The sequence below is a fragment of the Bufo gargarizans genome, chromosome 5 (assembly GCF_014858855.1).
Source record: "Bufo gargarizans isolate SCDJY-AF-19 chromosome 5, ASM1485885v1, whole genome shotgun sequence".
NCBI lineage: Eukaryota > Metazoa > Chordata > Amphibia > Anura > Bufonidae > Bufo > Bufo gargarizans.
In genome coordinates, this window is record NC_058084.1 from 125,722,594 (window position 1) to 125,746,138 (window position 23,545).

Here is a 23,545-nt window from a genome sequence, read left to right on the forward strand (position 1 = left end):
GCCCAGCGGTTGCTACTGGTAACCAGGTTGTTGCGGAACCCAAGGTCCCTCTCCCTGACAGATTTTCTGGGGGAAGGGACAAGTTTTTGGCATTCCGTGAGGCCTGTAAGTTATATTTTAAACTGCGCCCTCACTCCTCTGGTAATGAAGATCAGCGGGTGGGGGTTGTTATTTCCCTGCTGCAGGGGGACCCGCAGTCCTTGGCGTTCTCTTTACCTACTGATTCCCAGGCTCTTCGGTCAGTGGATGAGTTTTTCGGGGCCTTGGGTCTCATATATGACAACCCTGATCGAGTAGCACTGGCTGAATCAAGATTACGGAGACTCTTACAAGGAGAGCGGCCGGTAGAGGAGTATTGCTCTGAATTCCGTAGGTGGGCTACGGATGCCCAATGGAACGACCCGGCTCTCAGGAGTCAGTTCTGCTCTGGGTTATCCGAAAGGGTTAAGGATGCGCTTGCATTATATGAGACCCCCGTTTCCCTTGATGCGGTTATGTCCCTTTCTATCCGTATAGAGAGACGCCTTAGGGACAGGTTGAAAGAACCGGAGAAATTGGTAACCCCTCCCAAGCAGCAGTTAGTCTGTACGGACTTAGACGAGCCTATGCAGCTAGGAGGAACTACTCGTCAGGTCCGTCCTCCTGAGGCTCGCCGTAGGCGTGGGGTTTGTTTTTTTTGTGGGGAGAGGGGTCATTTCATTAATGTCTGTCCTTCTTTCCTCAGAAACAAAAGACCGTCGGAAAAACTACTAACCCCAGGCTGTGTGGAGGATGTCAGCCGGGGGGTATACGTCTCCTCCATACGTACATCGCAATTTGTGTTGCCAGCGGTTATTATTTTTGGTGATAAGGCGGAAACTATTTCTTTCTTTCTAGACAGTGGAGCAGGGGTAAATTTGATAGATGCCAATTTTGCCCGCTCTTTGGGTTTGTCTCTCTGTACATTACAGAGACCCATTCCCATATTCGCTATTGATTCTGCTCCCCTGTCTCAGAGAAACCTCACCCACATCGTTCATAATTTACACCTTCGGGTAGGGGACCACCATAACGAGATGCTTTCAGGTTATGTTCTGGAGGGGCTTCCCACTCCGGTGGTGCTGGGCCTTCCCTGGTTGGTAGCGCACAATCCAGTGGTGGATTGGCAGGCCAGGGAGATATTGAAGTGGAGTGAGCAGTGCAGAGAAAATTGCTTAAATAGCAATTGCTTAGTCGCCTCCATAACTACCCTACCTACATTTATTTCGGATTTTGAGGATGTTTTTTCTGAAAAAGGTTGTCAGAAGTTACCACCTCATCGTCCTTATGATTGCCCGGTTAACCTTATTCCCGGCGCAAAATTACCCAAGACCAGGTTATATAATCTTTCGGGTCCAGAGAGACAAGCCATGAAAGATTATATCTCCGAGAGCTTGGCTAAGGGACACATCAGACCCTCTTCTTCACCCGTGCAGGGTTTTTCTTTGTTAAAAAGAAAGATGGGGGACCTGCATCCTTGCTTAGATTTTCGCAAATTAAATCAGATAACCATCCGAGACCCATACCCTCTTCCTCTCATTCCTGACCTGTTTAATCAGATTGCGGGTGCTAGGTGATTCTCCAAACTTGATCTTAGGGGGGCCTACAATCTGATTCGTATTAAGGAGGGGGATGAGTGGAAGACAGCGTTTAACACCCCTGAGGGGCATTATGAAAATCTAGTTATGCCTTTCGGTCTGACCAATGCTCCTGCCGTCTTTCAACATTTCGTTAATGACATTTTTAGTCATCTAAACGGCAGGTTTGTGGTAATATACCTAGATGATATTTTAATTTATTCGTCTGATCTGAAAACACATGAGGTGCATGTCAGACAAGTACTGCAGGTCCTACGGACGAATGAATTATATGCTAAGATTGAAAAATGTGTCTTCGCCGTTCAGGAGATACAATTCCTGGGTTATTTTTTATCTGCGTCAGGTTTCCGTATGGATCCTAGGAAGGTCCAGGCAATTTTAGATTGGGATCTTCCTGAGAACCTCAAAGCACTGCAACGGTTCTTGGGCTTCGCGAATTTCTATAGGAAATTCATTAAAAATTATTCAGTTATTGTAAAACCCCTTACTGACATGACTAGGAAGGGGACTGATTTTTCTAAATGGTGTTGACGCCGCTAAAGTTGCTTTTTCCTCTCTAAAAGAGAGGTTTACCTCAGCACCTGTACTAGTCCAACCTGATGTCTCTCAGCCTTTTATTGTTGAAGTCGATGCGTCAGAGGTGGGAGTGGGGGCTGTGCTGTCTCAGGGTCCGTCTCCTGGCAAATGGCGTCCTTGTGCTTTCTTTTCTAAAAAACTATCTGCAGCAGAAAAGAACTACGATATTGGCAATAGGGAACTATTAGCTATTAAACTTGCGTTTGAGGAGTGGCGTCACTTCTTAGAGGGGGCAGTCCACCCCGTCACTGTGATTACGGACCACAAAAATCTCCTGTACCTCGAATCAGCTAAGCGTCTCACCCCTAGACAGGCTAGGTGGTCGCTATTTTTTACCAGGTTTAACTTTGTGATTACCTATCGTCCTGGGGCAAAGAACACCAAGGCTGATGCACTATCTCGTTGTTTCCCTGGAGGGGGTACTGTGAGTGCTCCGGTGCCCATTCTACAAAGAGGAGTGGTTGTCTCTGCGGTACACTCTGTTTTGGAGGGGAAGGTGCTAGAGGCCCAGGGGGACGCCCCGGTCTCTTGCCCCTCAGAGAAATTGTTTGTACCGTTGAACCTACGTTTCGAATTATTAAAGGAACATCATAATTCGGCACTTGCTGGGCACCCGGGTAGTAAAGCAACCTTGGAGCTATTGTCTCGTCGTTTCTGGTGGCCAAGGTTGCGTCAGGATGTATTAGATTTTGTGTCTTCTTGTTCTACCTGTGCGCGCGCAAAAGTTTCACATACACGTCCTGCAGGGTCTCTATTACCACTCGTCATTCCCAATAGACCGTGGACACATCTGTCAATGGATTTTATCACTGACTTACCTTTGTCTGCGGGTAAAACAGTTATTTTGGTAGTAGTGGACAGGTTTAGCAAAATGGTACACTTCATTGCGTTACCCGCACTACCTAATGCTAAGACTCTTGCTCAGGTATTCGTCAGTGAAATCGTGAAGCTTCACAGGGTCCCCTCCGATGTTGTTTTGGATCGGGGTACCCAGTTTATTTCTAAATTTTGGAAAGCTTTTTGTTCCCGTTTGGGGGTACACTTGTCCTTTTCCTCAGCTTTCCATCCTCAGTCGAATGGACAGACTGAGCGTACCAACCAAAACCTTGAGACATATCTAAGATGTTTTGTGTCTGAAAACCAAGAGTTGTGGTCATCATATTTACCGTCAGCTGAGTTTGCCATAAATAATCGTCGTCAGGAATCCACTGGCAAGTCACCTTTTCTTGGTGCATATGGTTTTCATCCCCAATTCTGTACTTTCAAAGAGGGGGGGTCTTCTGGGGTTCCCGAAGAGGAACGTTTTTCGTCATCTCTTTCATCGGTATGGCAGAAGGTGCAAGCTAACTTGAAAAATATGGGAGGTAAATACAAATGCATGGCTGATAAGAGACGGTCGCCAGGTCCGGACCTAGGAGTGAATGACTATGTGTGGTTGTCTACTAGGAATATTAAATTGAAGGTTCCCTCTTGGAAACTGGGTCCTAGGTTTATTGGCCCTTACAAAATTGTAGTCATCATCAACCCCGTGGCTTTTCGCCTGGAGTTACCTCAGACTTTTAAAATTCATAATGTTTTTCATAAGTCGTTACTCAAAAAATATGTTCCACCTCTAGAACCATCACCGCTGCCACCCCCTCCTGTTGTCGTGGATGGTAATCTAGAATTTCAGATATCCAAAATTGTTAATTCTCGTCGGGTCCGCCGCTCTCTTCAATATCTGGTGCATTGGAGAGGTTACGGTCCCAAGGAAAGAATGTGGGTTCCTGCGTCTGAGGTAAACGCCGACAGGTTAGTTCGGGTTTTTCATGCCTCTCATCCTGAGAGACCTGGTCCTGAGTGTCCGGAGGCCCCTCGTAGAGAAGGGGGTACTGTCACGAGGGTATCGAGAACCACGCCTGACTCCGTTATACCCGGGGTCAGGAAGTCGCAGCGGTTGGCTGCACGCTCTATTTAAGATAGGGCTGTTTTCCTTATGGTAGCTTTCTGGGTTTGCTTTGCAAACCCTTTTGGCTCACTCAGGGATCCGTAGCTCCTTCTCCTCAGCTGTTCCTTGTCCAGCACTCCCAAACCTCCTTATATTCCTCTCTCACACTTCTCTGGTTGCCAGAGATAGAGCTTCCTGCCTGGACATCTATTCTGACCCACTGGAGCTGTGTTGCCTGCGTTCTCGGATGGTTGTTTCAGAACGCTACCCTCCGGATCCCTGTTGGACCTTTGTGGACTGCTGCGGTTGCCCACCTGGGTGTTTGTGTTTGTTTGTATTTGTCTGTCCTCTCCCTGGTGTTTCCCTCTTAGTGCAGTGGTGCGGACTAGCGATCCCACCGGCCCGTTCACTATCTAGGGCTCATTTCAGGGAAAGCCAGGGTTTAGGCACGTGATCGCCGCACGGGTGAGGAACCCGTCTAGGGACGTCAGGGCAGTCAGGTGCCAGCCGCAAGGTGAGTTAGGGGTCACCACCTTTCCCTCTCCCTTAGGCAGGGCTTTCCCTGTTTTCCTCCCTGTGCGTGACGCCGGTCATTACACCCTGATCACCCCTCTGTCATTGATCAACCCCCTGTAAGACTCCATTCAGACGTCTGTATGTTTTTTTTGCAGATCCGCAAAACATGGACACCACAGATCTGCAAAACACGGACACCGGCAATGTGCTTTCTGCATTTTGCGGATCCGCACATTGCCAGAACTATATAGAAAAAGCCTTTTCTTGTCCGCAATTGCGGACAAGAATAAAACATGTTCTGTAGGCTCTACAAAAAACGCAGTGTTTGCCCGATCAGGCCTGATCTTGTGCGCACACTTGCGTTCAGTCCACACTTGCCTTCAGAATTTTTTTTATGATCACTACAAAAACACCGTAAAATCACTGCGGCGCTATAAAGATCACTTTTGAAGGGCATGGCGAGTTCATAGAAGATTTTTTTATTCGGCATAAGTTAGCGGAAATGTATATATTTGTTTTGTTTTGTTTTTTCTTACAAAGTCTCATATTCCACTGATTTGTGACAAAAAATTAAATCTCACATGAACTCACCATACCCATAGACATTTATATTCCAGACTTCTTCTCACGCTTTAGGGCCCCTAAAATGCCAGGGCAGTATAAATACCCCATGAGTGACCCCATTTTGGAAACTAGATACCCCAAGGTATTCCGTGAGGGGCATGGCGAGTTCCTAGAATATTTTTTTTGTGGCACAAGTTAGCGGAAATTTTTTATTTTTTTTCTCTCTTACAAAATCATTTTCCGCTAACTTGTGCCAAAAAAATATATTCTAGGTACTCGCCATGCCACTCGCGGAATACCTTGGGGTGTCTTCTTTCCAAAATGGGGTCACATGTGGGGTATTTATACTGCCCTGGCATTTTTTGAAGCCTAGGTGTGCAAAGAGCACCTTTAGGAATTCACAGGGCATTTTTTGCGCATTTGGATTCCAAACTACTTCTCACGCTTTAGGTCCCCTAAAATGCCAGGGCAGTATAAATACCCCACAAGTGACCCCATTTTGGAAAGAAGACACCCCAAGGTATTTCATGTGGGGCATGGCGAGTTCATGTAAAATTTTATTTTTTGTCACACGTTAGTGGAATATGAGACTTTGTAAGAAAAAAATTAAATAAAAATCATTTTCTGCTGACGTGTGACAAAAAAATAAAATCTTCCATGAACTCACTATGCCCATCAGCAAATACCTTAGGGTATCTACTTTCCGAAATGGGGTCATTTGTGGGGTGTTTCTACTGTCTGGGCATTGTAGAACCTCAGGAAAAATGACAGGTGCTCAGAAAGTCAAAGTGCGTGTTTTGCACCATAGTTTGTAAACGCTATAACTTTTACTCAAACCAATAAATATACACTTATTGCACTTTTTTTTATCAAAGATATGTAGAACAATAAATTTGAGAAAATTTTATATAGAAAAAAAGTAGTTTTAATTTAAACATTTTACAACAGAAAGTGAAAAATGTAATTTATTTGCAAAAATTTCGGTCAATTTTGATTAATATCAAAAAAAGTTAAAATGTCAGCAGCAATGAAATACCACCAAATGAAAAGAAAAGGAGATCAAATTAATTTGGGTGGTAAGTTGTATGACCGAGCAATAAACCGTGAAAGTAGTATAGTGCAGAAGTGTAAAAAGTGGTCTGGTCATTAAGGGGGTTTAAGCTAGGGGGGCTGAGGTGGTTAAATACACATTGCAGACCAGCCATAGGCTGGGGCAGATAGGCAGAAAACGGGCATATGCTGCCTCACAAAATGAGGAGAGACATGCTCTAACAAACAGTACAGGACTGAGGCACGCTCAGAGCTGGAAGTAGGATGCCAGAGACTACATAGCTACATATGTGCCAGCAAGGAAGGAAGTGCCAGCACGGGACGTATACAACAGTTAAGCTACCCACTGCATGCTCTTGTCAGCACAGTAGCAGGAGCTCGGCACAGACTACTGGGCTAACAAAGAATTGTGTGTGCTGTGTAAAATAGAGAGAACAGAGCAGCTGACAGACAGGGAAAGATGAGACAGAACCTGTGGCTGGCTGCGCCTGCTATCAGAAGTTCAGGTGCACCTCAAAAGCAGCTACCTAGAAGAAAATACTTTAATTTGTTTCCCCCATTTTCACAGAAATCCTTATTTTGGGGGGGGGGGGGGGGGTTCAATATAATAAAAAAATTCAATATAATTGCACAATATATATATATATATATACAGTACAGACCAAAAGTTTGGACACACCTTCTCATTCAAAGAGTTTTCTTTATTTTCATGACTATGAAAATTGTAGATTCACACTGAAGGCATCAAAACTATGAATTAACACATGTGGAATTATATACATAACAAAAAAGTGTCAAACAACTGAAAATATGTCATATTCTAGGTTCTTCAAAGTAGCCACCTTTTGCTTTGATTACTGCTTTACATACTCTTGGCATTCTCTTGATGAGCTTCAAGAGGTAGTCACCTGAAATGGTTTTCACTTCACAGGTGTGCCCTGTCAGGTTTAATAAGTGGTATTTCTTGCCTTATAAATGGGGTTGGGACCATCAGTTGCGTTGTGGAGAAGTCAGGTGGATACACAGCTGATAGTCCTACTGAATAGACTGTTAGAATTTGTATTATGGCAAGAAAAAAGCAGCTAAGTAAAGAAAAACGAGTGGCCATCATTACTTTAAGGAATGAAGGTCAGTCAGTCCGAAAAATTGGGAAAACTTTGAAAGTGTCCCCAAGTGCAGTGACAAAAACCATCAAGCGCTACAAAGAAACTGGCTCACATGCGGACCGCCCCAGGAAAGGAAGACCAAGAGTCACCTCTGCTGCGGAGGATAAGTTCATCCGAGTCACCAGCCTCAGAAATCGCAAGTTAACAGCAGCTCAGATTAGAGACCAGGTCAATGCCACACAGAGTTCTAGCAGCAGACACATCTCTAGAACAACTGTTAAGAGGAGACTGTGTGAATCAGGCCTTCATGGTAGAATATCTGCTAGGAAACCACTGCTAAGGACAGGCAACAAGCAGAAGAGACTTGTTTGGGCAAAAGAACACAAGGAATGGACAGTGGAAATCTGTGCTTTGGTCTGATGAGTCCAAATTTGAGATCTTTGGTTCCAACTACCGTGTCTTTGTGCGACGCAAAAAAGGTGAACGGATGGACTCTACATGCCTGGTTCCCACCGTGAAGCATAGAGGAGGAGGTGTGATGGTGTGGGGGTGCTTTGCTGGTCACACTGGTGGGGATTTATTCAAAATTGAAGGCATACTGAACCAGCATAGCTACCACAGCATCTTGCAGCGGCATGCTATTCCATCCGGTTTGCGTTTAGTTGGACCATCTTTTTTTTTTTTCAACAGGATAATGACCCCAAACACACCTCCAGGCTGTGTAAGGGCTATTTGACCATGAAGGAGAGTGATGGGGTGCTGTGACAGATGACCTGGCCTCCACAGTCACCGGACCTGAACCCAACCGAGATGGTTTGGGGTGAGCTGGACCGCAGAGTGAAGGCAAAAGGGCCAACAAGTGCTAAGTATCTCTGGGAACTCCTTCAAGACTGTTGGAAGACCATTTCAGGTGACTACCTCTTGAAGCTCATCAAGAGAATGCCAAGAGTGTGCAAAGCAGTAATCAAAGCAAAAGGTGGCTGCTTTGAAGAACCTAGAATATGACATATTTTCAGTTGTTTCACACTTTTTTGTTATGTATATAATTCCACATGTGTTAATTCATAGTTTTGATGCCTTCAGTGTGAATCTACAATTTTCATAGTCATGAAAATAAAGAAAACTCTTTGAATTAGAAGGTGTGTCCAAACTTTTGGTCTGTACTGTATATATATTTACAGAACATACAGCAGCAATCTACCTGTGTGCATTAACAAAAAATGGAGTGTCAAGCCTTAATCGTCCGTTTACTTTTTTTCAGTTTTGACATGATCGCAAATTCATTTTTTTGGGGGGTGCTTTCTATTTAATCAAGCAGAATATAGTATACGTGATGACTGCAGCAATACCCATGGTGTGGCAGCAATCTACCTGTGTGTGTTAAGATGAAATTGAGCATCAAGCCTCAATCGTCCGTTAAAGTATATTCAGTTTCCACATGGTCGCTATTTAATTTTTTTGTGGGGGGTGCTTTCAATTTTACCTAGCAGCATATATACGTGATTACTGCAGCAATACAATGGTGTGCAGGCTTATTTCCCACCTGGCCAAGTTGCTGGTGGTACAGTTGGTCTCGTCACATTTAGTTAAGTCTGTTGCCTGTAAGAAGCTAATAGCTAGATTCCTAGCCAGCATTATTTCTCCCCAAAAAATGCTGTGCATGCAGCTTGCCGCAGCTTATGGCAAGCAGATGTCTGCCATCAATGTGTCTGAAAGGGAGGGACCCCTTCATCTCGCCCACCCCTGCCCCCCCGCAGAGTCATCCACTCCCGCTGCCATGAGCAGCAAAAGTTGCAGCAGCAGCAAAAGCTGCAGCAGCAGCCATTTCACATAATGGAGCAGTTTTATCATGTGCCTCGCCAGGCTAAAGCCAGTCAGCAAGGCAAAAGCTCCCACCTATATCTTCTTTCTTGCTCTGCCTCCAGTGTCATTTTGGAAAGGGTTTTCAGCACCGTAGGTGGGGGGTGAGGTGTGGTGCCACTGTTGCTGTCTGTCTGCCTATCACCTTCTCTATGGCTGCGACCTGCATTATGTTACAAATGCCTCTAAATCGTCAACTAAGGCTGCTTTCACACTAGCGTTCGCTGGTCCGCTCGTGAGCTCCGTTTGAAGGAGCTCACGAGCGGACCCGAACGCAGCCGTCCAGCCCTGATGCAGTCTGAATGGAGACGGATCTGCTCAGACTGCATCAGTCTGGCGGCGTTCAGCCTCCGCTCCGCTCGCCTCCGCACGGACAGGCGGACAGCTGAACGCTGCTTGCAGCGTTCAGGTGTCCGCCTGGCCGTGCGGAGGCGTGCGGATCCGTGCGGATCCGTCCAGACTTTCAATGTAAGTCAATGGGGACGGATCCGTTTGAAGATGCCACAATGTGGCTCAATCTTCAAGCGGATCCGTCCCCCATTGACTTTACATTGAAAGTCTGGACGGATCCGTACTAGGCTATTTTCACACTTAGCTGTTCTATGCTAAAAATAATGCAGACGGATCCGTTCTGAACGGAGCCTCCGTCTGCATTATTATGAGCGGATCCGTTCAGAACGGATCCGCCCGAACGCTAGTGTGAAAGTAGCCTTACATGTATTCAGTTTCCAGAATTTTTCAATTCTGTATGTCATTGATTACAGATCAAAAAAAGATGGAAGCTAGCACATCCGCAATATCTAGTCCCCATAGCTCTGTGTGCTTTTATTGGGTAAAAAAATTATTTGATATACTGTATATGCAAATTAACCTGAGATGAGTCCTGTCCCTGACTCATCTCAGGAACAGAACTCATCTCAGCTCTATACACAAAATCCTGGTAGCAGGTTCCCTTTAACTGGACCAAATCAGTTCTCCTACCCCTGAATAGAGCTCCCCAAAAAGGGGTGGCCGAGATGAGGGTCCTTTCGACCACAGATTCAATAGAATACCTGGTAATCAGGATAAGTACGGCTATCCAGGACTATTGTAAATTAAATATTCTGCCTATTGTTGAAGAAATTAAGGGTAAAATTTGAGTGTAAATCACAGAAAAAAATGCACCAAACGGATATGCCACTGACTATACTAGCTAGTCATACAAGCAGATATTAAAATCTGAGACTTTTGCCAATATATTCCTGTCAGTGGTGCATGATGGGCTCCGATATGTTCCTGACAGGAATATATTGGCAAAAGTCTCCGCTTTTAATATCTGCTTGTATGACTAGCTAGTATAGTCAGTGGCATATCCAGTTGGTGCATTTTTTCTGTGATTTATATAATTATATTTTCATCCGCACAATACTCCGTTTTGCGTAGGATGCCTTTGTGGTGCATGTGGACCGCGCCGGCATCCTCCATTGTACGCATTTTTTTGCTGGGGATGGTCGTTTGCTGCGGTCCACATGCGGTGGGACTGCTCCCCCAATGAGAAACACGCTACAGTGTTTGGGGTTTGAGCAGTTTCCCCATATTTGCCACCATATTTCTGTGATTTTGTAAAATTTGAGTGTGGCAAAAACTCAACCTAGCCAAAGCAGACAGAATAGCATTGATAAAAAAGATTTTATTACCGCGAATACTATATAAAATTGCGCCATGTCCAATATGGATAGAGGGCACTCTATTTAATCAATTTGAACACCTCTTTAACTATCTTATTTGGGGTTGTTCCAGAGTCCGTATAAAGCAGAATTATCTCTGGCTTCCCCATAAAGACGGGGGTTTAAATTTGCCCTTCTTGCGGGGTTATTATTTAGCTGCTCAGATACAGTGGCTTACAAGGGGCTCAGACCCGATTAATCAATATTTAACTACCGAGTATGCAGAACGCCGCTGTAACATTTTTAATATATTGGAGACCGGGTACTTGGAAGCAAGAGGTAAGAAATGCCTCCTTTGCCGCACAATGCACTTGGTTTGGATGAAGCTTAAAAACATTTTGGGGGTTTCTTATGCCATGAAGTTTACCCCTTTATGGCACAATAATAATCTTAGAGAGTTTACGTTAATTGAAGATTACAGATATTGGGAGATAAAAGGTATTACACTGGTGGATCACATAGTCACTAATAGATTTTTTTAAAAGATGGAGGACTTAACAGGGGAATAAGTAAGTAGTCCACTCACTGTATATAGATATAATCAAATAAAGCATGCTTTTCTATGCACTATAGATAAATATTATCTACAGGTTATATGGACTTTTGTTACACAGTTAAGGATGGTAAGGTATCCACTGCACAAATTTATAGGAAGCTAATACAAAGTTTAGCTAGCATCACTAAATTTAAGAGTGAAGCAAGGTGGGCACAAGAACCTGTGATAAATATTACTATTAATTGGAAGCAAAGAAATCCTCGTTATCAAGTTATCATAGGTTAGTGCAATTTAACATACTTCATCGCCTATATTATTATACGTCTATGCTCCGCAGAATTTATGATAACCCTAATTATAATTGCCGGAAATGTAATAATGACTCAGCAGACTTTCTACATATGATTTGGGTATGTCCGGTGATTTGTGTCTTTTGGGGCAAGGTATTTGAGGCACTTGAGGGTAGAACTACACACAGACCTACACTCAATGTAGAAACTGTAATACTCTGATTTGTCCAACCATCTACGAAGTCCCGTATGCGTAAGGATCTTCTCTGGTTGAAGTCATTATTACTAGCTAGACTCATCATTGTTAGAGATTGGGGCTCAGAGCGACACCCCAGTTTCTCGGATTGGTTCTCTCTGGTTGGCAGGGTCAAGAACTATGAGAGGTGCGTCTCACAGAGTACGCGGCAGATAGAGAAGTGGAAAAAAATATGGTCCTTGTGGACTTAATAAATCGGTGATTGATTATCCTTCTTTTTTTTTCTTTTTTCGCGGGCGCATTATGTTCACATCAATAATCCAGGGTGGTTGGGCTCCCGAGACAATGAGGGGAGGGGGGGTTTATATTTTTATATATATATATATATATATATATATATATAATATGTAATATTATTATGCATTTTTTTTTTTTTTACAAGTGTACCCAAAAGGGAGTTAATGTAAAAGCCACCCTAGAGGGTATTGTTTTTATCCTTGTCTTCCATTTGTTTCATAAAGAAAATTAATAAAAATTATTTATAAATAAAAAAAGTTTCATTTTAGCCTATATTTTTAAAATGTTTCTGGGGCAATTCAAACTCATAATTTTCTACATTAAGGGCAAAAACCCTTAACCACTGGGCTGTAGAGCTCAATGCTATGCTTTCGTTGAAAAACCTCAAAAGTTTCTCTTGTATTACAAACCGGATTCCCAAAAAGTTGGGACACTAAACAAATTGAGAATAAAAACTGAATGCAATGATGTGGAGATGGCAAATGTCAATATTTTTTTTGTAATAGAACGTAGATGACAGATCAAACGTTTAATCCGAGTAAATGTATCATTTTAAAGGAAAAATATGTTGATTCAAATTTTCACAGTGTCAACAAATCCCCAAAAAGTTGGGACAAGTAGCAATAATAGCTGGAAAAAGTAAATTTGAGCATAACAAAGAGTTGGAAGACCAATTAACACTAAATAGGTCAATTGGCAACATGATTGGGTATAAAAAGAGCTTCTCAGAGTGGCAGTGTCTCTCAGAAGCCAAGATGGGTAGAGGATCACCAATTCCCACAATGTTGCGCAGAAAGTTAGTAGAGCAATATCAGAAAGGTGTTACCGAGAGAAAAATTTCAAAAACTTTGCACCTATCATCAAAATGCATAACATCATCCGTAGATTCAGAGAATCTGGAACAATCTCTGTGCGTAAGGGTCAAGGCCGTAAAACCATACTGGATGCCCGTGATCTCCGGGCCCTTAAATGACACTGCACCACAAACAGGAATGCTACTGTAAAGGAAATCACAGAATAGGCTCAGGAATACTTCCAGAAACCATTGTCAGTGAACACAATCCACTGTGCCATCCGCCGTTGCCAGCTGAAACTCTACAGTGCAAAGAAGAAGCCATTTCTAAGCAAGATCCACAAGCTCAGGCGTTTTCACTGGGCCAGGGATCATTTAAAATGGAGTGTGGCAAAATGGAAGACTGTTCTGTGGTCAGATGAGTCACGATTCGAAGTTCTTTTTGGAAATCTGGGACGCCATGTCAACCAGACCAAAGAGGACAAGGACAACCCAAGTTGTTATCAACGCTCAGTTCAGAAGCCTGCATCTCTGATGGTATGGGGTTGCATGAGTGTGTGTGGCATGGGCAGCTTGCATGTCTGGAAAGGCACCATCAATGCAGAAAAATATATTCAGGTTCTAGAACAACATATGCTCACATCCAGACGTCATCTCTTTCAGGGAAGACCCTGCATTTTTCAGCAAGATAATGCCAGACCATATTCTGCATCAATCCCAACATCATGGCTGCGTAGGAGAAGGATCCGGGTACTGAAATGGCCAGTCTGCAGTCCAGATCTTTTACCTATAGAGAACATTTGGCGCATCATAAAGAGGAAGGTGCAACAAAGAAGACCCAAGACGATTGAACAGTTAGAGGCCTGTATTAGACAAGAATGGGAGAGCATTCCTATTTCTAAAATTGAGAAACTGGTCTCCTTGGTCCCCAGACGTCTGTTGAGTGTTGTAAGAAGAAGGGGAGAGGCCACACAGTGGTGAAAATGGCCTTGTCCCAACTTTTTGGGGATTTGTTGACACCATGAAATTCTAATTCAACATATTTTTCCCTTAAAATTGTATATTTTCTGAGTTTAAACTTTTGTTCCGTGATTTATGTTCTATTCTGAATAAAATATTAAAAGTTGGCACCTCCACATCATTGCATTCAGTTATTATTCACGATTTGTATAGTGTCCCAACTTTCTTGGAATCTGGTTTGTATACAAGAGAAACTTCTATGAGGTTTTTCAGCAATGACTTAGCATTGAGCTCTATATCCCAGTGGTTAAGGTTTTTACCTGTAATGTAGAAGGTTGTGAGTTCGAATCGCCACAGAAACATTTTAAAAATACTGGTTACACAATTTAAAATGGTTGGTGTAGGTTAATACGGGTGTTATTTGATCATATTTTATGTTTTTCTCCATTTTTTCCTCAATAAAATCAAATGTTTCACTGTTGGGAACACCCTGTGTTTTTAAGTTTTATTTAGCCTCTATACATTAAGGGCGAGAACCTTAACCACCAGGCTATAGACCTCAGTGCTCTGTCAAAGCTAAAAAAACATCATAGAAGTTTCTCTTCTGTTAAAAAACAGCATAGAAGCTTCTCTTGTATTATGCAAGAGAAACTTCTATGAAGTTTTTAAGCATCGGCTCAGTATTGAGCTCTATAGCCCAGTGGTTAAGGTTCTTGTCCTTAATGTAGAAGGTTGTGAGTTCAAATCCCCACAGAGCCATTTCAAACGTAGAGTCTAAATTAGATTTATACACACAGGGTGTCCCTGAGCATAATGACAATGCTTGGGAATTCACCTTTCATGTTCATAACACTGACTCCATATATGGACATATGCATATGTGGAGTCAGATCAGGGACTCCTAAGCTGGGAAATTCCCCACTCTGGAGTCCAACCTTGTGAGATCTGACAGGCGGGACTGAGGATCTGGCTATACAGATATATATTATTGTATAACTCAGTGGCTACGCTACATTTTTTATTACATTCTATTCAGATCCAGATGCTGGTTTGAAAACTGTACAAATATGTTTAATGGGACAATCCCTTTAAGTAGCATATGTAAGTGATTACTGCATCAGTACCGACATTTTCTCACAGTCAAGGCAATGCTGGGGCCTGCATCATGCCACTAATGCCTGAGGGTCAGTTTCCATCTTCTCACTTTCCACACAGTTGAAATGTATACCTTTATTAGGGGGGGATGGGGCTTTTAAATTTCTTTAAGGCGCAGCATATATGTGCATGATTACAGCCTTCATACCACAATTTTCTCACAGTCAAGGCAATGCTGGGGTCTGCATCATGCCACTAATGCCTGAAGGTCAGTTTCCATGTACTCACTTTCCACACGTTTGAAATAAAAATAAAAAACATTTTCTGGGGAGTGTTGGGGCAGCCATCGATTGAGATTAACATGGTTGAAATTTAATATAATGTACGTGATTACTGTATTAATACAGACATTTTCTCACTGTCCAGTCAGGCTAAATGCGATCAATAGACTTCTCCTTCCTGCCGGTGCCCATCTTGCCACACGTGCTGTTTGTCTTTCTGCCTAACTACCATCACGTTGTGTACAGCTGCTGCATGCTGCAGACTGGGTCATCCTACTGGTGCCACTTTAAAACCATCACCTTCCAGACGGCTGCTGCTGCGGCCTGCATTATGCCACAAATGCCACTTGCCAACCATCAGGTTCCCTAAAGACACTTTTTTTTTTTATCTCATAGCACTGTGTGTATCTTATAACACAGCAGTGTTGTGACTCAGTTCTGGATGTGACTGCAGCAAAAGATATGATAAAACAGCAGGTAGTGATGGCCTTGCAGTATGCCCGGTGGTCGGCTAACGGTGAACTTTGTGCGTTCGCCATCCGCCGAACATACGAACATATGCCAATGTCCACGCGCCCCATATTCATTTGCATTGGCTGAACTTTGACCCATGAGACATCCATCAGGTGGAAAAGGACATCCAATTGAGATGTTTTAGCACATGGACACACCCCCAACCCTATAACAGAACCCGATCTGGTAGCCATTTTACATTTTGTGTTTTGCCAGTGTAGGGAGAGGTTGCATTTTGGAGCAGGGACAGGCTGTTAGGAACTTAGGGACACCAAATGCTAGTTAATAGGAACACAAAAGTCCTTTTAAGAACCCGTAACGTTGTGCTATTGATAGGTGTGATACACAGAGGGATGTGATATACTTAGAATATACTTTCTAACATAGAAAATATATTATAGTGCATTTGTATGCTTCCAGAAAATACTGACTGAGGGCTGCGATCTATCAGCTTCCACAAAATAGCGATTGAGGGTTTCCATATACGTGTGTCCACAAAATTACTGCTTGAGGGTGATATACCAGCTTCAACTAACAACTGATTGAGGCCTGCCAAATATCAGCTTCCAAAAAATTGTGATATAGGTTTTCCATATACCTGCATCCACAAAATTACAGCTTCAGAGTGATATACGGTACCAGCTTCAACTAACAAGTGATTGAGGCCTGCCATATAGCAGCTTTCACAAAATAGTGATAGAGGTTGTACCTCCGTCCACAAAATACAGATTGCGGGTTTTGATATACCTTCTTCAACTAACAACTGATTAAGGCCTTCCATATATCAGCTTCCACAAAATAGTGATAGAGGTTTTCCATATACCTACGTCCACAAAATTACTGCTTGAGGGTGATATACCAGCTTCAACTAACAACTGATTGAGGTCTTCCATATATCAGCTTCCACAAAATACAGGGAGTGCAGAATTATTAGGCAAGTTGTATTTTTGAGGATTAATTTTATTATTGAACAACAACCATGTTCTCAATGAACCCAAAAAACTCATTAATATCAAAGCTGAATATTTGTGGAAGTAGTTTTTAGTTTGTTTTTAGTTTTAGCTATTTTAGGGGGATATCTGCGTGTGCAGGTGACTATTACTGTGCATAATTATTAGGCAACTTAACAAAAAACTAATATATACCCATTTCAATTATTTATTTTTTACCAGTGAAACCAATATAACATCTCAACATTCACAAATATACATTTCTGACATTCAAAAACAAAACAAAAACAAATCAGTGACCAATATAGCCACCTTTCTTTGCAAGGACACTCAAAAGCCTGCCATCCATGGATTCTGTCAGTGTTTTGATCTGTTCACCATCAACATTGCGTGCAGCAGCAACCACAGCCTCCCAGACACTTTTCAGAGAGGTGTTCTGTTTTCCCTCCTTGTAAATCTCACATTTGATGATGGACCACAGGTTCTCAATGGGGTTCAGATCAGGTGAACAAGGAGGCCATGTCATTAGATTTTCTTCTTTTATACCCTTTCTTGCCAGCCACGTTGTGGAGTATTTGGACGCGTGTGATGGAGCATTGTCCTGCATGAAAATCATGTTTTTCTTGAAGGATCCAGATTTCTTCCTGCACCACTGCTTGAAGAAAGTGTCTTCCAGAAACTGGCAGTAGGACTGGGAGTTGAGCTTGACTCCATCCTCAACCCGAAAAGGCCCCACAAGCTCATCTTTGATGATACCAGCCCAAACCAGAACTCCACCTCCACCTTGCTGGCGTCTGAGTCGGACTGGAGCTCTCTGCCCTTTACCAATCCAGCCACGGGCCCATCCATCTGGCCCATCAAGACTCACTCTCATTTCATCACTCCATAAAACCTTCGAAAAATCAGTCTTGAGATATTTCTTGGCCAAGTCTTGACGTTTAAGCTTGTGCGTCTTGTTCAGTGGTGGTCGTCTCTCCGCCTTTCTTACCTTGGCCATGTCTCTGAGTATTGCACACCTTGTGCTTTTGGGCACTCCAGTGATGTTGCAGCTCTGAAATATGGCCAAACTGGTGGCAAGTGGCATCTTGGCAGCTGCACGCTTGACTTTTCTCAGTTCATGGGCAGTTATTTTGCGCCTTGGTTTTTCCACACGCTTCTTGCGACCCTGTTGACTATTTTGAATGAAACGCTTGATTGTTCGATGATCACGCTTCAGAAGCTTTGCAATTTTAAGAGTGCTGCATCCCTCTGCAAGATATCTCACTATTTCTGACTTTTCTGAGCCTGTCAAGTCCTTCTTTTGACCCATTTTGCCAAAGGAAAGGAAGTTGCCTAATAATTATGCACACCTGATATAGGGTGTTGATGTCATTAGACCACACCCCTTCTGATTACAGAGATGCACATCACCTAATATGCTTAATTGGTAGTAGGCTTTCGAGCCTATACAGCTTGGAGTAAGACAACATGCATAAAGCGGATGATGTGGTCAAAATACTCATTTGCCTAATAATTCTGCACTCCCTGTAGTGATAGAGGTTTTCCATATACCTGCGTCCACAAAATTACTGCTTGAGGGTGATATACCAGCTTCAACTAACAACTGATTGAGGCCTGAAATATATCAGCTTCCACAAATACTGCTCTTCTCTAGGGACTTTGGCACAGGGTAATTTTGAAAATGACAGGCAGAGGAAGAGGCAGGCCATTCCGCAGGGGTGGTAGGAGTCGGGCAGGTTGGAGAATGTGTGTGCGATTATGTCAAAGGACGCACCAGAGTTGGTTGAGTTGCACACTCAGCCTTCCGCTTCTGCACCCTCCTCATCCTTTGTATTTGCACCCTCCTCACTCTCTGCTGTGTGCACCCCCAAAGACACCACCACCATAGCCTCTCTACCCGAGTCAGAGGAATTATTTTCCCATCCATTCCCAGACCTTAACGATGTGCAGCCATTCTTGGCATCGGATGGAGGAGGTCGCAATGGCCGCCACCCAGCGGTCTGACGACAGTACCCAGATCGGCCCAAGGAGGGTGGTCCCCACTGTTGCTGCCTACTCCAAGATCTCTAATATCAGTGGTGGTGAAGGTGACGATGATGACATGTCAAAGGACGTCACGTGGGTGCCCACAAGAGAGGAAGAGGAGGGGAGTTCAGAGAGAGAGAGATGGAGCAGCCAATAGGGAGGAGAAGGAGGAGAAGCAGGCAGAACTCGAAGTGCACAGGAGGCAAAAAGCAGACTGCAAATGTATCTGGAGCGAGCCATCCACCATGCAAGGTCACATCTTGTGCTCCCAGGACGCCGACACATGGCTCCGCAGTGTGAGCTTTTTTTAACTTGTCAGCCGCTGACAATAGTGTTGCCATCTGCAACCTGTGCTGTCAACCCATAAGTCGCGGAAAGCCCAACATTCACCTAGGGACGACTGCCTTAAGAAGGCACCTGGCCTCCGATCAACGAGCCCAGTGGGAGCAACGCCGTCAGAACCCACAAAGCCACACTCCCGGCGCTCCACGTCCTGCCTCTTCTCCTTCTCCTTGCTCCTCCCATTTGTCCTGCACTCCACCTTGCCGCCATCTCGTTCATCTGGCACAAGGCAGGTTTCCGTGGCCCAAATGTTCGAGCGTAAAAATATGATGACTCCGGATAATCCTCTTGCCCAACAGCTGACCGCTGGCTTGTCGGAACTGCTAACCCGCCAACTACTGCTATATAAATTGCTGGACTAGGAGGCCTTTAGAAAATTTGTGGCCATTGGAACACCGCAATGGAAGGGCCCCGGAAGGAAATATTTCTCCCTGAAAGGCATCCCTGAACTATATGGCCATGTTCAGCGGCAGGTTAATATGTCTCTGGCACACAGTGTCGGTGCCAAGATACATCTGACCACAGACACGTGGTCTAGCAAACACGGGCAGGGAAGGTACATAACTTTTACTGCCCACTGGGTGAACCTTCTGACGGCTATCAAGCATGTTATCCGTGGCACCCGTGTGGATTTGGTGTTATCGCCACAGATTGCATGCTGGCCAGCCTCTTCTTCTCCTCCTCCTACTCCATAATAATAGCAAAGACAGGTGCACTCTGCAGACTTACTAAGCCCTCAAACTGATTATAAAATTGAGAGATTAGCCAACATGTCCTACTAGGAGGACATGTCTGAGCCCGAGCACCGCACCAAGGTTTCTCAAGTAGCTCAGGTCCTAACACTCACCTACCTGAGCCATATGGGCAATACCAGAAGCCAGTGGGCAAATTACAGGAGCATAAAGGTCCGACTCACAGACAACTCACCAGTTACCTCCAGCATTAAACCATGCTAGCAATGGGAGGAGAGAGGAGTCTGCGAGTCCCACTCAAGACTGGCTGATATGGCCCAGGCCTTGCAGGTGCACCTAAATGTAGCCTGTGGATGGAAAACAGGCTCATTTAAATCGGAGTTTATACACCTCCAGGTATCTCTTTATGCAAAGAAAAAAAAAAAAAAAATGGTGTGGTGTTAAACAGGCAGGAAGTGCTCAAACCCATATGCAGTTGTGCATATATAAACAGGGGAGCAAATCCTGCACTTGTGGCCAGTTGCTAATGGCGATCCCCAGCAAAGATGCATACAGTGGAGGATGTCTGCGGCAGACCGCAAGTACCACAATAGACATCCTACACAAGATAGCAATTATGTGGATGTGCTAATCAATATAACAATATAATAATAGCAAAGACAGGTGCACTCTGCAAAATTACTAAGCCCTCAAACTGATGATAAAATTGAGAGATTAGCCATGTCCTACTAAGAGGACATGTCTGAGCCTGAGCACCGCGCCAAGGTTTCTCAAGTAGCTCGGGTCCTAACATTTACGCTCCTGTAATTTGCTCACTGGCTCCTGGTATTGCCCATATGGCTCAGGTAGGTGAGTGTTAGGACCCGAGCTACTTGAGAAACCTTGGCGCGGTGCTCGGGGTCAGACATGTCCTCCTAGTAGGACATGTTGGCTAATCTCTCAATGTTATCATCAGTTTGAGGGCTTAGTAAGTCTGCAGAGGGCACCTGTCTTTGCTATTATTATATTGTTATATTGATTATCACATCCACATAATTGCTATCTTGTGTAGGATGTCTATTGTGGTACTTGTGGTCCGCCGCAGGCATCCTCCACTTTATGCATTTTTGCTGGGGATTGCCATAAGCAACGGGTCACAAGTGCAGGATTTGCTCCCCTGTTTATATATGCACAACTGCATATGGGTTTGAGCACTTACTGTCTGTTTAACACCACACCATTTTTTTCCCCCTACTCCATCCTCCATATCCTCCTTTTCCACTGCTACCGCCTCTTACAATGCACACCCCAAGCTCCCCAGAACCTATTCGACATGCCAGGTGAGACGTTGCCATGCTGTGCTGCGACTGTTGTGCCTGGAAGCCAAGAGCCACACCGGTCCTGCACTGCTTTCAGCTCTGCGGTCACAGGCCGATCAGTGGCTAACCCAGCTCAATTTGACAGTTGCTAAAGTGGTGTGCGACAACGGTGCCAATCTGCTGAGCGCGCTGAAGCAAGGAAAAATTACACAGGTGCCATGCATGGCACACGTCCTGAACTTACTTGTGCAGATATTTATTGCCAAATACCCTGGGGTCCAGGACGTCTTGCGGCAGGCCAGGAAAATCTCTGGCAATTTTAGAAGATCTTACACGGCCAGGGCTCGCCTTGCTGACCTTCAGCGGCGACTCCACTTGCCCGTCAGACGTCTGATTTGTGACTGCCCGATGCGTTGGAACTCCACTTTGTATTTGTTTGATAGGCTGCTCCAGTAGAAACATGCCATTACCGACTACCTGTATGAACTCGGTGGCAGGACAGGTTCTGGGGAGCTTGGTTTCTTTTCACCACGCCAGTGGCTGCTCATGCGCAACGCACGCAGACTTCTGCGGCCATTTGATAAGATCACCAAACTGGTTAGTCGCAGCCAGGGCGCCATCAGTGACATCATACCTTACGTCTTCTTTCTGGAGCGTGCATTGCATTGTGTCATTGATCAAGCCGTCGAGGAGCAGGAGCTGGAAGATGAGGAAGTCGCAATGCTGAATGAATTCCCAGGGGGGTCTACTCCATCTAATAAAAGTCAGCAGGAGTCTGAAGAGGAGTCAGAGGAGGATGGTGGCTGGGGGGAGGAGGGGGAGGAGCAAGAAGAGCTGGCTTTAAACTTTTCGGGGATCCCTGGTGTTGTCCGTGGCTCAGGGGAGGAGACTGAGGACGACATTTTCCTGGACGATGAGCAGGAGCTAGGGCGCTCCACTGTTTCCAATTTAGTGGAAATAGGGGCCCCCGTATAAAAAGCACAAAGTTCAAGGACCTGTACTGGGTGGCAACGTACTTAGACCCCTGTTACAAACACAAAATGGCAGACATGTTACCAGCATCACAGAGGGCTGACAGAAAGCAGTATTTCCAAGCCTTGTTGCGAGAGATGCTGCATTCTGCTGTTGCGGGCACTGGCAGATGAATTTCCACCCACATCGAAACAGGTGCGGATACCAATCCTACCGTTCCTGGAAAAAGAGGGCGGTTTGAAGATGTGTTGGTCACTTCGGATATGAGATCATTCTGTAAGCCAACCCACCAACAGCTGCCCTCCAGTTCCAGCCTTAGGGAATGCCTAGAATGACAGGTGTCCGATTACATCGGGTTAATGGCCGATGTGGACGCTCTGAGAAGTGAGGAACCCCTTGACTACTGGGTGTGTGTGCCATAGCTGACACAATTTGCCATGGAACTCTTGGCTTGCCTCTTGTCGAGTGTCCTGTCCGAAAGGACGTTCAGCGCAGCAGGGGGGATCGTGACCGATAAGCGCACTCGCTTAGCTCACAACAGTGTGGACTACCACACATTTTTAAAAATGAATGAGGCATGGATCTCGGAGAAATTTAACACCTGTGATGACAAGGTGTAATTGAAGTTCCTCATGCCAGCCCACATATATCTGCCACCACAGAGAACAAAAAATGGTCCTTGCCTTATGTATATACACTAGAATAAATGGCCTTTTATGTCAGGTGAATGCCTAATTTTGGGGCCTGTACTGGCCGACAGTTTTTATATTTATCCTATGACTGCCTAATGTACCTCCAGCCACAGAATCCAAAGTTCTGTGCTGTCAGGTGAATATCTATTGGCTAATTTGTGAGGCCTGTACTGGTCGACAGTTACATTTTTATCCTGTGACCGCCTAATGTACCTCCAGCCACAGAATCCAAAGTTCTGTGCTGTCAGGTAAATGCCTATTGGCTAATTTTTGGGGCCTGTACTGGCCGACAGTTGCATTGTTATCCTGTGACCGCCTAATGTACCTCCAGCGACAGAATCCAAAGTTCTTTGCTGTCAAGTGAATGCCTATTACCTAATTTTTGGGGCCTTTACTAGCCGACAGTTTTTATCTCTAGCCACGTAATCACACCCTTGTCTCACTCTTCTGCCTCTCATTATGGTGGCGTATGAACCGCATTCACCATAAGGACTATGTCACAGGGTATAAGTGTGCCCCCTTATACCCTGCATTGTACCCTCTTACCACACCCTGTGCTGTGCCCCTAGTCATTCCCTGTACTGTGCCCTCTTATTCCCTTTTATCCGGTCACGGTATGGCGGTGTTATCCGGTCACCGTACAGAGGTGTTATCCAGTCAAGAGGATGGCCATAACTGTATCCCTTTCCCTGCCCACGCCATCCTTTTTTAGACCTGGCATGAGCGGGAAAA